The sequence below is a fragment of the Lissotriton helveticus genome, chromosome 6 (genome assembly GCF_964261635.1).
Source record: "Lissotriton helveticus chromosome 6, aLisHel1.1, whole genome shotgun sequence".
In the NCBI taxonomy this organism is placed as follows: domain Eukaryota; kingdom Metazoa; phylum Chordata; class Amphibia; order Caudata; family Salamandridae; genus Lissotriton; species Lissotriton helveticus.
The window spans coordinates 242,460,992-242,475,135 of NC_136067.1; the positions used below are offsets into that span (position 1 = coordinate 242,460,992).

Here is a 14,144-nt window from a genome sequence, read left to right on the forward strand (position 1 = left end):
AGAAGCACATGGTTCAAGTAGGGCAAAGAGTTTAGCCGGGCCTCGATAGAGGTACTGCTTACTTCTCTGAAAGCAGACATAAAAAATGGATTTATGGTCTCAGCAGAGAATAAATCGGAGATAAGGGCAGCTTGTGAGGTCCTGGAGAAAAAAGTGGATCTACACAATAAAAGAACTGATTCCTTGGAGGGCTTAGTAGAGGAGCTCAAGGCGAATCTGGGGTCGGCGGAAGTGAAATTTGTAGCCTTACGAAGAGATGGAGACGCCATGCGGGAAAGAGTGGAAACATTAGAGAACTACTCACGGAGGAACAACCTCCGCCTGTTGAAGGTTCCGGAGGGCAAGGAAGGGAGTGACATCAAGACCTTTGTGGTTGCATTATTAAAAGACTCCCTGAATCTCGAGCAGCCGTTGAATCTCTTGGAAAAAGACATCCAAAGGGTGCACAGAGACCCTTTCCGACTAAATCCTGGCAGGGTTAAACCTAGGAAAATATTAGTTAACTTTCTCACTTATACGATAAAAGAAAATATCTTGAATCTGGCCTTGAAAGCTAAATCATTAAAGGGCCCAGATTTCTCATTTGAGGTACGCTCCGATTTATCTAAAACTACCCTGGATCGGCTGTGGGAACTAGGCCAAAGGATGGAGAAATTTAGAGCTTTTGGCGCTACGGTGCAAATGAGATTTCCCGCTTTCCTGCGGATCATGTACAACAACAAAATGTACAATATTAGATCCCCATATGAGGCCGATGACCTGCTGGAATCTCTAAGTGATGCTTCACGAGTGAGAGGAGGAAATTTGACTTGAGCAGAGTTGGGGTGAGGGAGCTTACGTCATCAAATCAGAAATCCTGAGTTAAGTAAGAGCGAAGTAAGAGGGAGGGAAGTTAAAAAGAAAAAATATTTAAAAAAAGGAAATTAAATTTGATACATCAATTAGGAACATTTTAAACAACATGCAGCTAAGGATAAAAAGTACAAGAAAAGAAAAGGGGGAAAAAAAGGGAAGAAAAAAAGATAGACAGGAGGGAAAAAAAGGAGAAAATAAAGTAAAGAAACAGAAGAGTGGAAAAATGTAAAATTATAAGAGTAATAATCTTAGTTCATAGCACTAGACACACAGTATTAGGGGGAAGAGTAGAGGGGTCAGCCGGAGGGCGTAATTGCTGGTCATACGTCAGGTCAGTGTAAGTAGGGTTGGGTTTCCCAGGGGGCGGGGGGGAATGGGCACGGGGGTGGAGGGGGTGAAACGTAAAAAAATCCTCATATGCTGGTACCCTTTCAGTATCATTTAATCTCTAAGTGCACCCAGGTCTTGTATTATGGAGCTCAGCAGTTTCTCTGGGTCAGGTCAGCGCTATACCAAGGGTTCTGCAATAAGATGCTGGTGGGTTTGGTGGTGGTGGTGGAAATGGTTCCATGACACTGTCATTTTCTATCCTGGAAAGTCAATGGCCTGCGCACGAAGGGTAGAAGAGATAGAATTTTTCAATATCTGAGAGATTCCCTGGCGCAGATCATGGCCATACAGGAAACTCATCTTCTCAAATCTAAAACTACAGAACTACTAAAAAAACAGAGATGGGTAGATACTTTTGTGTGTACGGATCAAACTGCAAACATCAGAGGGCTTCTGTTTATATTTAAAAAACAAGCTAAGGCCCAAATTCTGGAATGCAGGGAAGAACACAGCGGGAGATGGCTTATATTTAAAGTCTCTTTAGGGGTATGCTGTTTTTCCTCGTAGGATATTATGGTCCAAACCAGGACGACCCCTCATACTTAGATACCATCTGCTGCCACCTTTCGGACTTCCCTGACCCTGTAATCTGGGTCGGGGATTTTAATATTGTCTTAAACCCCAAGCTAGATAAATAACCAAATTCTAGAGCCTGTGTCCCTTCTAAATCTAGGCAATCACTTTGACAATAATGGCACAGCTAGGGCTAACTGATATATGGAGAGAAAGGGCAGGGGACCAATTGGGGGGTCTCTTTTAAGAACCTAAAGTATAAACATAGGTCCAGAGTAGACTACTTACTGTTCAGTCACTGTCTTAAAGACTCGGTGAAAGACATTGCATATTTCCCATTCCACCTTTCTGATCATTCGGCAATTGCCTTCAGTCTAATCCCCACTCAGCCACGTCGGCATAGTTCAGGGTCCTTTGATCGTACCATCTTATTAGAGGAGGATGACATTAATTTTCTCCAGTCTGAGACTAAACACTTCCTTGAGCTAAATGTAAATTCAGCAAATATTTCCATTGTCTGGGATGCTTTGAAAGCTTTCTGGAGAGGCTGAATTACGAACAGAGCCTCCCATAGAAGAAGGATATTTAGGGATACCATCAAGGGACTAGAAGCGGAAATGAATATTATTGAGCTGAGGGTGGATGCCCATATAGATTCAAGGGAAGACCAAGGGAAACTAGACTCCCTTAAAAATCAACTAGAAAGCATTCTCCAAGAGAGGGTTGCCAGAAGGTGGGAAGCGAGTAAAATTTCTCACTTCGAATACGGCGAGGCAGAAGGCAAGATTCTCGCCTGGAAAACAAAAACAGACCAACTGCGAAATTATATTAAAGAGATTAGGGTGGAGGGTGAGATATCCCCCCGCTTATCTAACTCTAGCATTGGGAATGCATTCCAGGATTTCTTTCAAAGTATTTAAAAGGAAGATATTAGTGTGGACTGTGTAGAGAGGAACATCTGGCTTTACAGGGTCTCCTTGCCTAAACTTTCATGTGATCAAAGAATAGGATTGGAGGCAGAAATTACTGAGGAGGAAGTAAGTAAGGCTATTGCTCAGTCTAAGCGAGGGTAGGCGGCAGGCCCGGACGGCCTACCAGGAGAGCTGTATCGTTCACTCAGTGAGTTCATTACTCCAACTTTGGTGAAAGTTTTTAATAACATCCTCCTGATGGGAGATGATCCCCCTAACTCATGGAGTGAGGCAACGGTAGTTTTGATCCTTAAACAAGGGAAAGACCCGACTGAGTGTGGCTCCTACCGCCCAATCTCACTCCTTAACAACGATTACAAAATATTTGCTGCCATCATGTCAAATAGGTTGGGGGGTGTAGCTAATACCATCATTCACCCAGATCAAAAGGGTTTTGTAAAAGGGCGTCAATTAGCAGATCTCACGTATGATCTAGTCGGCGCTATTGACATCGCATCCACCTTTTCTCTTCCCTTGGCCAACTTAACCCTTGACGCGACCAAAGCCTTTGATAGGGTGAACTGGGCTGCGCTTATGGCAAAATTCAATTTAGGAGATAAATTCTGTCGAGCGATAAAACTCTATAAGACCCCGACAGCTAGCCTGCTTGTCAATAGTTCATTGATCGTGATTTTTAAGATCACAAGGGGTACAAGACAGGGGTGCCCGCTTTCCCCCCTCCTCTTTAACCTCTATATTGAGCCCTTTGCTCAGGTTCTTAGAGAGGAGTCCAGTATCCCTTCTTTTAAATTTGGAGGATGGGAAAGGCAGGTGGCCCTATATGCAGATGACATCCTTATATTGACAACTGACCCTGACCTAGCTTTTCCAACAGTCATTAAGAGAGCGGAGGAGTTTGGTTAGGTGGCTATGAAATAAACGCTAACAAGACCGAAATCATGGCCTGGAACGTAAGTAATTTACAATGTAATGTCACCTCCACCCTGCGTTATCTGGGGATCAGAATTACACAGGAGGTAGGGAAAATCCCGGAATACAATTTAGATCGGGTGTTTAAAGAATGTCAATGGCTGTTAGTCTTGGGCTCACCTCCCCTTATCCATCTTGGGAAGGATACATTTGGTGAAGATGTCCATCTTACCCAAACTTACGTTCCTTTTTAACTCCATCCCTCTGGCATTTGATACCAAGCAGTTAGATAAATGTCAACGGGACATAAATTCTTTTATCTGGAAATACAGAGCCACTAGATTGGCATGGAAAAAGTTCAGACGGAGGAGGAAAAAAGGAGGGTTGGCATTACCAGACTCAAGTACTATGCATGGGCTTTTCAGCTCTCGCATTCGAGAATGCTTTTAAAAGCACCCTCTACTACACCGGGAGGAGAAATGTTTCGGGCCATGTTAGAAGGCGCTGATCTACCAGCTGAGGGCTATGTTTAAGTTTGAGAACCAAATGTTTTTCAAAAAAGTCTAATTAAAAACTCTTCAATCTTTAGCCAGAAGTTGGGCAACAGTTAGAGGGAAAGTTGGACTTAGCTATTTTTCAAATTTTGCACCATTGTTGGAATCACCAGGTACCCCACCTTGCCTCCAGGATAATTTGACCATTCCCGTGAAGGATTCTGGTATCACAAAGTGGGGAGATCTGCTGCTAGGGGGTTCCTTACTGTCTTGGGAAGAGCTACGGGGGAGAGTAGGCCCTGGCTTATCCAGGTTCAAATACATGCAGCTGAACAGTTGGGCCCAGGCACAGCTTAGACAGGGCATCCCTCTGGGGAAAGACAGCAACCTGGAAGAATTGTTGGTGGTGAGGCCAGGGGATAGTAAAGAGGTCTCACTTTGGTATTGGGCAATCTTAGAGGAGGCAGATCGGGACTTTAAACTCGCCGATGAGTTATGGGGTGACGAGCTGGACATTCAGTGTGAGCAGGTTTGGACGGACTCATTCATTTTGTTGCACCAACTAGTCACACCTGCATGGCTGAAGCGTAACCATCTCTTCATCGAGCGTATCTTTCTCCCTTAAAACTATCGAAATTTCAGCCGGGGGAAGTATGTAATTAATGTGGCCTTCCAGAAGCATTGGATGTGCACATGTTTAAAGATTGCCCCCCTATCCGGCATTTTTGGGAGGAAGTTAAGATGTCCCTGGATTCTATTCTCAAGGTCTCTTTGACTATCAGTCTCTCTCTAATCATTTTCGGCCTTGATGATAACATCTTTGGTCATGCAAGATCTTTCCTCTTTTACGCAGTACTTCTGGCAAGAAGACAAATTTGTAAGTTCTGGGTAGATACTATCGCTCCAACACATTCGGGATGGCTGACTTCCCTGTATGAAACATCTAGAGTGGATTTGGCTAGATCCTATAGTAAGAAAAGGCTTGCATTTTGGGATCTACTTGTACAATGGAAATCGGATGCCCGGGGTTTATTAATTTTTTTCTTTTCCTGGGTCCTATTATTATGCCTTTTCTGCTCCATGGATCAGTGTTACGGGGCCCCCAGGTAAACAATATGGTCCAACAGGTTGATAAACACCTTGGTGGAGTAAATGAGCTAACCCTCTAATCTTTGGATGCCCCTTCCGCCAATCAATCAATCGTGTCTTGGTCCGAGCTTTATAAAGAACCCTGAACTCGCTCGGAAAAGATACGCAAGGTGGTCGGTGTTTTCTATAAGAGGGTCAAGGCAAATGAGGACATTTTTTTTTTTTTAAAAAGGCTCGATAAAGGGTCTGCACTTTGAATAGGCATATGAAATTAAACAATAATTGATAACCCCTGTCAAAGAGGCAGTAAGTAGGTGTGTGTATGTGTGGATGATGTGTTGATTGAGTGGAAGATGAATAAGGTGAAAAATAACAAAGGCAGCAGACCCGCACAATACTTACTGCCGTGTCAAGGAAGTGGATGTTTGGATTTCCAGTCCATTACCTAGAGTGGGAGTTGCATTCCGCTGTGAGAGTCTTGAGAAACTGCTTCCACATGTAAGTAAGCAAGGAAGTGCATAAAGTACACACTCCCGACACTGGGTGGTAGTGTTGAAAAATAACAATATTGGCCCCTTTCTGGGGTTATAAAAAAGGTGAAAAATAAGAAAGGCTGCAGATGCGCAAAGTACCCACTGTCTTGTCAGGGAAGTGGATGTTTGGATTTCAAGTCCATTACACAGACTGTGCGTTGGATTCCGCAGTGGGAGCCTGACAAATGGGTACCATATCTAAGCAAGCAATGGAAGTGCACAAAGTACACACACTGTGCGGTAGAAAGGACGCAAGTGTGCAAATTACCCACTGCCATTCACGAGTAATAGTTACCAAGGAGGCTCAATAAAGGGCCTGTACTAAAGGGTCATGAGTTTGAATCAGAATATGAAATTCAAGAATAACCCCAGCCAAAAAAGGCAGCAAGTAAGTGTGTGTACATGTGGATGATGTGTTAATTGATTGGAAGATGAATAAGGTAAAAAGTTAGGAATGTTGAAGATGCGCAAAGTAAGCATTGTGTTATCATGGAAGTAGATATTTGGATACCGAGTTCATTACAGACTGTGCGTCGGAAGAAAGGATGGAAGTGTGGAAATTACGCACTGCAATTTACGGGAAGTAGTTAACAAGAAGGTTGAAAATTTGTATTAGAAGAATAATTTGTAACCCCAGTCAAGAAAGGCAGCAAGTGTGCATATTTCCAACTGATTTTGGTGGGAGTAGTTACAACAAAAAAGGTTGATAAATGTCTAATGAGTAATGTTGAGGACAGATATGTTTTTGTGTTTTATGAAGTTAATAGACTGTTTCACGTAACCGTAAAGTTCATCGCAATAAATGTATAGAAATGTAAGTTTACTAAAATCAAGATTAATATGCGAGTATGGACTGCTTGCCGAAGATGCTGTTGCAGCAGTTTATGTGCTTGGTGCAGCAGCAGGTGAGTTGCCCTGCAATTTTTGTGTTGCAGCTCAAGCAAAGTTGTTGTGTATTTGCTGTGTGAAAGAAGTCTTTTTTGGATGGATTACCCTTTGAAAGAGTTGTTTGGTAAATTTTCCAGATTACTTTTGGAGCATTAACCTTCGCCTGGAGTATTAGCTATGACAAAAAGGTTCAATAAAGGGCCTTGACGTTCAATCAGAATATGAAATTGAAGAATAATTGATAATTCCAGTCAAGAAAGGCAGAAAGTGTGCAAATTAGGCACTGCTTTCGGCTGGGGTAGTTGGTATCAATTACAAGATGATGTCAAAAAAAGTAATGTTGAGCATAGCGATGCTCCTGCTCCCTGCATTTTATCAGGTTGATAGACTGTTCCCCGTAAGACAAAAGTTCATCACAATAAATGCATAGAATGTTAATTTCACAGAAATGAGGATCAATTTGTCGGTGTGGATTGCTTGCTGAATATGCTGCTGCAGCAATCGATGTGCTTGGTGCAGCAGAACGTGGGTTTTCCTGTAACGTCCGTGTTTGAGGTCGAGCAAAGGAGTATTGTTTGGATGGATGACTCCTTTAAAGAGTTGTTTGGCAAATTTTACAGGTTACAAACGGAGCATTAACCTTTTTTTGCCATTCAGGGATAGTAAATAAGTTCCAAATTAGAGCTTTTTTCTTCTTCTTTGGAGGCTCATCTTCTACATTTTCTACACCAATCGTTTCAGATGTTTAAAAAAAAAATCTGCAGGAAAATATATAACTCTTCTCTTTAATGGTGTTCGTAAATTAGAAGGAAGCAATTTTCCTGTCTTAGGCTCCATACGAACAATAGCCTGAAATGGATGCACACATTTAATAAGAATAGACTCATAGGTATTTAAATCCATCAGTTCAGAAGGAATAATTACGAACTCAAGATTATTATGCACAGCTCAAGCAGGCATTTTATCTAATTTGTTATAAAAATATTTAGAAATACCTTGATCCAAATCAAAACAATTCTCTAACAAATAAGTTGCAAAATGCTGCCACTCATTCTTATTCTCCTTTTTACTTTTTTAAATACAGATGAACAGTCCTGGTTTGGTTTTTATAATGACTATGTTGAAAACAAATAGAAGAATAATTTGGTGTTTCAAGTGAAATCACCTTAAACTTTGTAATATGATGTTCAAAATTTTCTACAGTAGAACATTGTACATTCTGTTCCACATTTTCTTCTATTAATATCTCAGTTTCTGCACTGTCTTCCTGAGGACCAAAGTAACTAAGCTGAATTTCATCTGAGACATTTGTTGCATCTGATACAGATGCACGGAAAAGAGTACTGTTCAACTTTTTTTAACATTAGTGCTGGAATTTTTGCATAATACAATGTTCTGACTAATTTCCTGATTTGAGTATGATGAACTGGTAACATTCTGAATTGGTGAAAAACACTTCGCCATACTTTTTTAGAAAGACAAGCCAGAGAATGACCTTTGAACCCAGTATTTTCTCTCACTCTGCAAGAGTCTAGTCCTTGCCACATCTTAATCTTTTGTTAAACACTTTTCTTAATATAGTTATGTTAGAAATTGCATACCAAAATTAATAGATTCTTGACTTACAGTATAAATACTACTACAATTGTAAGTGTTCACTGGAGTTTTAGGACGTCTCCCTAAAAGTTCCTCAGCTAACACTTCTTTTGCATTTCTAGGAACATTTTTCTCTTTCACAATAGCACAACCATTTCTAAACTCATAGGCACGACTACTAGTGTTATCTGCATGCAACAAATCATTACTCTGAAGATAACTCTTATTAAAAAAAGACTCAGAACTTGAACTATGGTTCCATTCACCCAAAAAAAACTCTGAAGAATTACTTCTGTTAGTTTCTCTTTTTTTGCACGTACTTTTGGCCTTCATTAAAGGGATTGGTTTATCTAGTGATTGAATTGTATTGATTACTAAAACAAATGTAAAAAAATTCAATTCGAAAGCCTTCTTAAGTAGATTTTGTATAGTTTTCTTTTTCTTGTAATATGCGTTTTAAAAAAAAATGTGAACACATAGTAGAATTGTGTCTGCATTAAATAAATGAAGGCTGAATTTTCTAGTGTTCAAAGTTTAAGAAAATCAAGATTGTATTGAATGTTTTCTGTAGTGCTGGCGGTCTTGGTATCTAGTTGTGAACTCTACTGAGCACAGAATTGATTGAAGGCTTTTCTCAGCACACATAATGAAGAGAAATTTGCATGCAAAACTGAATTAAAGTCGTGAACCCTGCTGTCCGTAATGTGCATCGAAGGTACTAATTGATACAAACATTGATGAATGCTATTTTGTACAGTTAACAGAATCTGAGGACAGAGTAGAATTGTATCTGCGTTAAGGAAAACAATGTTGAACACAATGCTGTTCTTAATGTAGAAGGAAAGCTGAATTCAAGTTGTGAACCCAGCTGTCCGCAGTGTAGCTTGAAGGCAGTTGTTGACACAAACATCGAAGATTGCTATTTAGTCACAGATAACAGAATATGAGGACACAGTATAATTGTCTTTGCCTTCAGGAAAGCAAGGCGGAATACAATGCTGTCCTTAATGTAGAAGGAAGGCTGAATTGAAGTTGTGAACTGAGCTGTCCGCAGTGTAGATTGAAAGCTCTAGTGAGCAGTTATAGATGAATGCTATTTGTGACATTCTTTTACAAAATTGATGCTCCTGTTTTTTGTTTTTTGATGAGGTTGATAGACTGTTTCACGTAACACAAAAGTTCATCGCAATAAATGCATAGAAATTTAAGTTTACCAAAATCAAGATTAATATGCGAGTATGGACTGCTTGCTGAAGATGCTGTTGCAGCAGTTGATGTGCTTGGTGCAGCAGCAAGTGGGTTGCCCTTCAATCTTTGTGTTGCAGCTCAAGCAAAGTTGTTGGGGTGCAAATTCTTCATGTGCCGCACTATATTTGCTGTGGTAAAGAATTATTTTTTGTGTGGATCAGCCTTTGAAAGAGTTGTTTGGCAAATTTTACAGATTACTTTTGGAGTATTAACCTTCGGCTGGGGTAGTAGCTATGACAAACAGGTGTAAGGATCCAATTGTTTCCGCAGGAATGCCAGGAACCGCAGACAAGCCCAACCCGTCCCCCCTAGCCCTCTTGTGTCTATCAAACCCTAGAACACAATGGTGATATGCAGGGAAAGGACGGAACAAAACAAGGAAAGATAAGGGAAAAAAAGGACTCCACGGACAGGACTTCCAACAGATCACGAACAGGCGCTAAAAGAAAAGATTAGTATTAACAGGCAGCACAAGGATACATATAACAATATCTTGTTCTTTCTATATATGTGTTTACCTAATAGGTGTCTGGAAATCACAAGCTATACCAATGACCAAAAGGTGTTCCCAGAAGTATCGTAGGACCTCATCTCCACAGTGATGCCTTGGATGAGCCTGTTCACATGAAAGACAGATAATTCAATAAATATGCCTATTCCCTAGCAATAGTATTCTTGTGGATGGGGATACAGTCTTACCCTATCAGGATATAGGGAAGATAGAGGAGGTAAGCCTGTCTTATTAATGGGTTTTCAGGTCTGCAATATCTGAAATATAAGGACACCAACATAAGCAACCTACATTTCTATATCGCTCACTTTAAGGGAAATAAGGAAAGTGCACAAAGCGCTTTACCGTGTCTTCTTTCTTCCAGACCGTGACGAATGCCAGCTTCCGAAAACCAGTGGGCGTCCAAACAAAACAGGGTGAGAAAAATGTAAGAAAAAGGGGCCTCTGGGTGGACCACAACTACCACAATGCCCTAGGAGCAACCACACACTAGCCCAACCCTGGGCCGGCCGACGGAACATAAAGTCCGGCGGGCGGAACGGGGAGTAGCTGGTTGGTGCCCCGGGGAAAAGTGGAGAGGATAGCCGGCACCAGAACAACGTAAGGGGAACCTCGAGTCCGCCAAAGACTTAAGGATGGAGGCAAAGTGGGAAGTTAAGCAGGGCTCTCAGCCGAGAGCAACAAAACCCCTCGAGAAACGAAAGTACAGGAAGGGTACAAATACCTGAGTATGAAGCTCCGTAACTGCGACAGACAAAAAGCGCCTGCCACGAGAGACTGGTTACCAGAATCTGGATACTGTGCACCGGTGAGACGGTTCGGCGGAAGTGACGCGACACGAAGGACACGAAACACTAGAACGCGAAGCACCGGACAAAAGGGGAAGTCAGGCTTTTGACTCCTGCCTGACCCCCTTGCACATGCGCATTGCAAGGCGGCCATCTTTGCTAGATTGGGCAAACTGGCCGGCGAACTGGCAGGCATGACAAAAGGTTCGATAAAGGGCCTTGACGTTCAATCAGAATATGAAATTGAAGAATAATTGATAATCCCAGGCAAGAAAGGCAGGAAGTGTGCATCTAAAGCAACAAAGTTCTGTGGAGTTTGCGATGAGGAGTGGTCCAAGCAGGACGCATTGGTAGCTAAGTCTTTATAATCAAGTTTTCTAATAAATATTGGTTGTCCATTCACAAAAGTAAGTTGAAGTTTATTTCTTAAAAAGTATGATATATTTTTTTCTAAATAAGTCATCAATACGGTCACGTGGTGATGATTTCTGGTGCACTGAGTTAGTAATCTTTGGCGCTGAGCTTGATCGTACCCAGTGATGTGTAGTCGGGGGCGGGGGTACAGTAATTGAAGTAATGTATTTTGTCGATTGAATTCTGCATCAATTCCATTTAAAAGGGACAGTATGTCTCACTGTGACATAAAATTGTTCACTCTTCTTTGTGATGATTTATGGTGCACTGAGTAAGTAGTATCTTTGGCGCTGATCTTGTATGTTCCCTGTGCAGTGTAGATTGAAGGCAGTTGTTAACAGACATAGACAAATGGTTTTTGTCACTTATTTAAACAAAATCTGAAGGCATGCAGTAGAAACATTTCTAAACTAAAGAAATGAAGGCTGAATTTCCTACTGTTCAAACTGTAAGAAAATCTGAAGACATTGTGAAATTGTCTCTGTTGTAAATAAATCAAGATTGTATTTAATGTTTTCTGTAGTGTTGGCGCTGTTGGTATCTAGTTGTCAACTCTACTGAGCGCAGAAGTGGTAACCTCAGCCAAGAAATGCAGCAAGTGTGCAAATTTTCCACTGCCTTCGGCCGGGGTAGTAGCTACAACAAAAAGGCTCGTTAAAGGGCCTCAACTTTGAATCAGATTATGAAATTGAAGAATAATTGATAACCCCAGGCAGAAATAGCAGCAAGTAGGTGTGTGTATATGTGTAGATGATGGGTTGATTGAGTGGAAGATAAAAAAAGGTGTAAAATAAGAAAGGCTGCAGACGTGCAGAGTACCCACTGCCTTGTAAGGGAAGTGGGTGTTTGGTTTTCCTGTTCATTATACAGACAGGGCGTCGGATTCCGCTGTGGGAGCCTGAGAAACGGGTATCTCATCATAGGAGTTAAGGAAGTGCACAAAGTACACACAATGTGTGGTAAAAAGGACGCAAGAAAGGACGCAAGTGTGGAAATTATCCACTGCCATTCAATGCGTAGTAGTTACCAAGAAGTTTCAAAAAAGGCCTTGGACTTTGAAGTTGAATTACTTTAAGAATAATTGATAACCCCAGCTAAACAAGGCTGCAAGTGTGCAAATTTCCCACTGCCTTCGTCCGGGGTAGTTGATAGAACAAAAAGGGCTCGATAAAGGGCCTGCATTTTGAATAGGAATAGGAAATTGAGCAATATTTCATAACCCCTGCGAAGAAACGGAGCAAGTGCGCAAATTTCCCACTGCCTTCTGCCAGTGCAGTATCTACATGAAAAAGGCTTCATAAATGGACATGAGTTTGAATTAGAATATGAAATTCAAGAGTAATTGATAACCACAGCGAAGAAAGGCAGGAAGTGTGCAAATGTCCCATTGCCTTCGGCCGGGGTAGTACCTACAACAAAAAGGCACGATAAATGGTCTTGAGTTTGAATCCGGATATGAAATAGGTGTTATACTTAGTTTAGTTTCCATTGAGTTAGTGGTACGTGAAACAACAAGGTTTGTGGAGCTTGCTTAGATGTGTGGTCCGGGCAGCACATACTGATAGTAATTTATTTGGTCTTGTGCATTCTGGCTTAGTAAGGGCAATTGGCGATTTTGTGTAGGTTTGAGGGAGATTACTTTATTTGGTACTGTACTTTATATGTAATGAATGAAGAATCAGTTAAATTGTGGATGAATACGGACATGTTGTGATGGTAGGAGTTAGCGGTTACCAAGACTTCATGACTATGTGGCATTGATTATAGCTGCACAATATTGGTAATTTAATGTGTGTGAATGCAGTGATGATAAGTGGTGGAAGGAGTTAGTGGCACCTGAAGGAACAAAGTTCTGCGATTATGCGTGGTCCAAGCAGGACGCATTGGTAGCAAAGTCTTTAAAATCAAGTTTTTTTAATCAATGTTGGTTGTTCATTCACAGAAGTAAGTTGATCTATATCTCAAAAAAGTAGGATATTTCTTTTTGTAAATAAATCATGTTATTCAATACGGTCGTGTGTTGATGATTTCTGGTGCACTGAGTTAGTAATAACTTTGGCGCTGAAGTTGAACGAACCCTCTGATGATACATGATTGGGGGGAGGAACAGTAATTGAAGTAATGTCTTTTGTCGATTGAATTCTGCATCAATTTCATTTAAAAGAAATAGTATGTTTCACTAGAACATAAGTGTTCACGCTTGGTGATTATGGTGGAGTGAGTAAAAAGTATCTTTGGCGCTGAGCTTGTACGTTCCTTGTGCAATGTAGATTGAAGGCAGATGTTGACACAGAGATAGACGAATGCTTTTTGTCAGTTATTTAAAGAAAATTTGAAGACATACAGTAGAAACATCTCTAAATTAAAGAAATAAAGGCTGAATTTCCTACTGTTCAAACTTTAAGAAAATCTGAGGACATTGTGCAATTGTCTCGGTTTGAAATAAATCAAGATTGTATTGAATGTTTTCTGTAGTGCTGGCGGTCTTGGTATCTAGTTGTTAACTGTACTCAGTACTGAAATGATTGAAAGCTGTTGTCAGCACAGATACTGAAGAGAAATTTACATCCAAAGCTGATTTGAAGTTGTGAACCCTGCTGTCTGCAATGTAGATTGAAGGTACTACCCGACACAAACATCGATGAATGCTATTTTGTACCGTTAAAAGAATCTGAGGACATAGTACAAATTTTTCTGCTTTAAATAAATCGAGAGTAATATATCATACTCTGTTTTAAGAATTTGTTGCATTCTTAAATGCATAAAGGCAAGCATTAAGTTTGATACAATGCTTAAGTCAAGAATAATGAGAAGTTTCATTTTCTTCAAGTGTCTTCACAACAAGCTTCTCCAGATAGCTTGTGGTATTCAAATTTGTTGTCATGTTCCAAAGGTAGTATAAGTAAATGATGTAATGTAGCATTGAAAATGTTAACATTTGGTCATATTTTGAATATAAGGAACGTATTACAAATGTGCTACAA

At 40.7% G+C, this 14,144-nt stretch overlaps 1 protein-coding gene across 2 annotated transcripts in view; it reads left to right on the top strand.

Annotated features, from left to right (window-relative positions):
- CD2AP (CD2 associated protein) overlaps positions 1-14,144 on the top strand; it is an 802,607-nt gene that overhangs the window by 738,432 nt on the left and 50,031 nt on the right. The gene's annotated exons all lie outside the window — the stretch shown is intronic.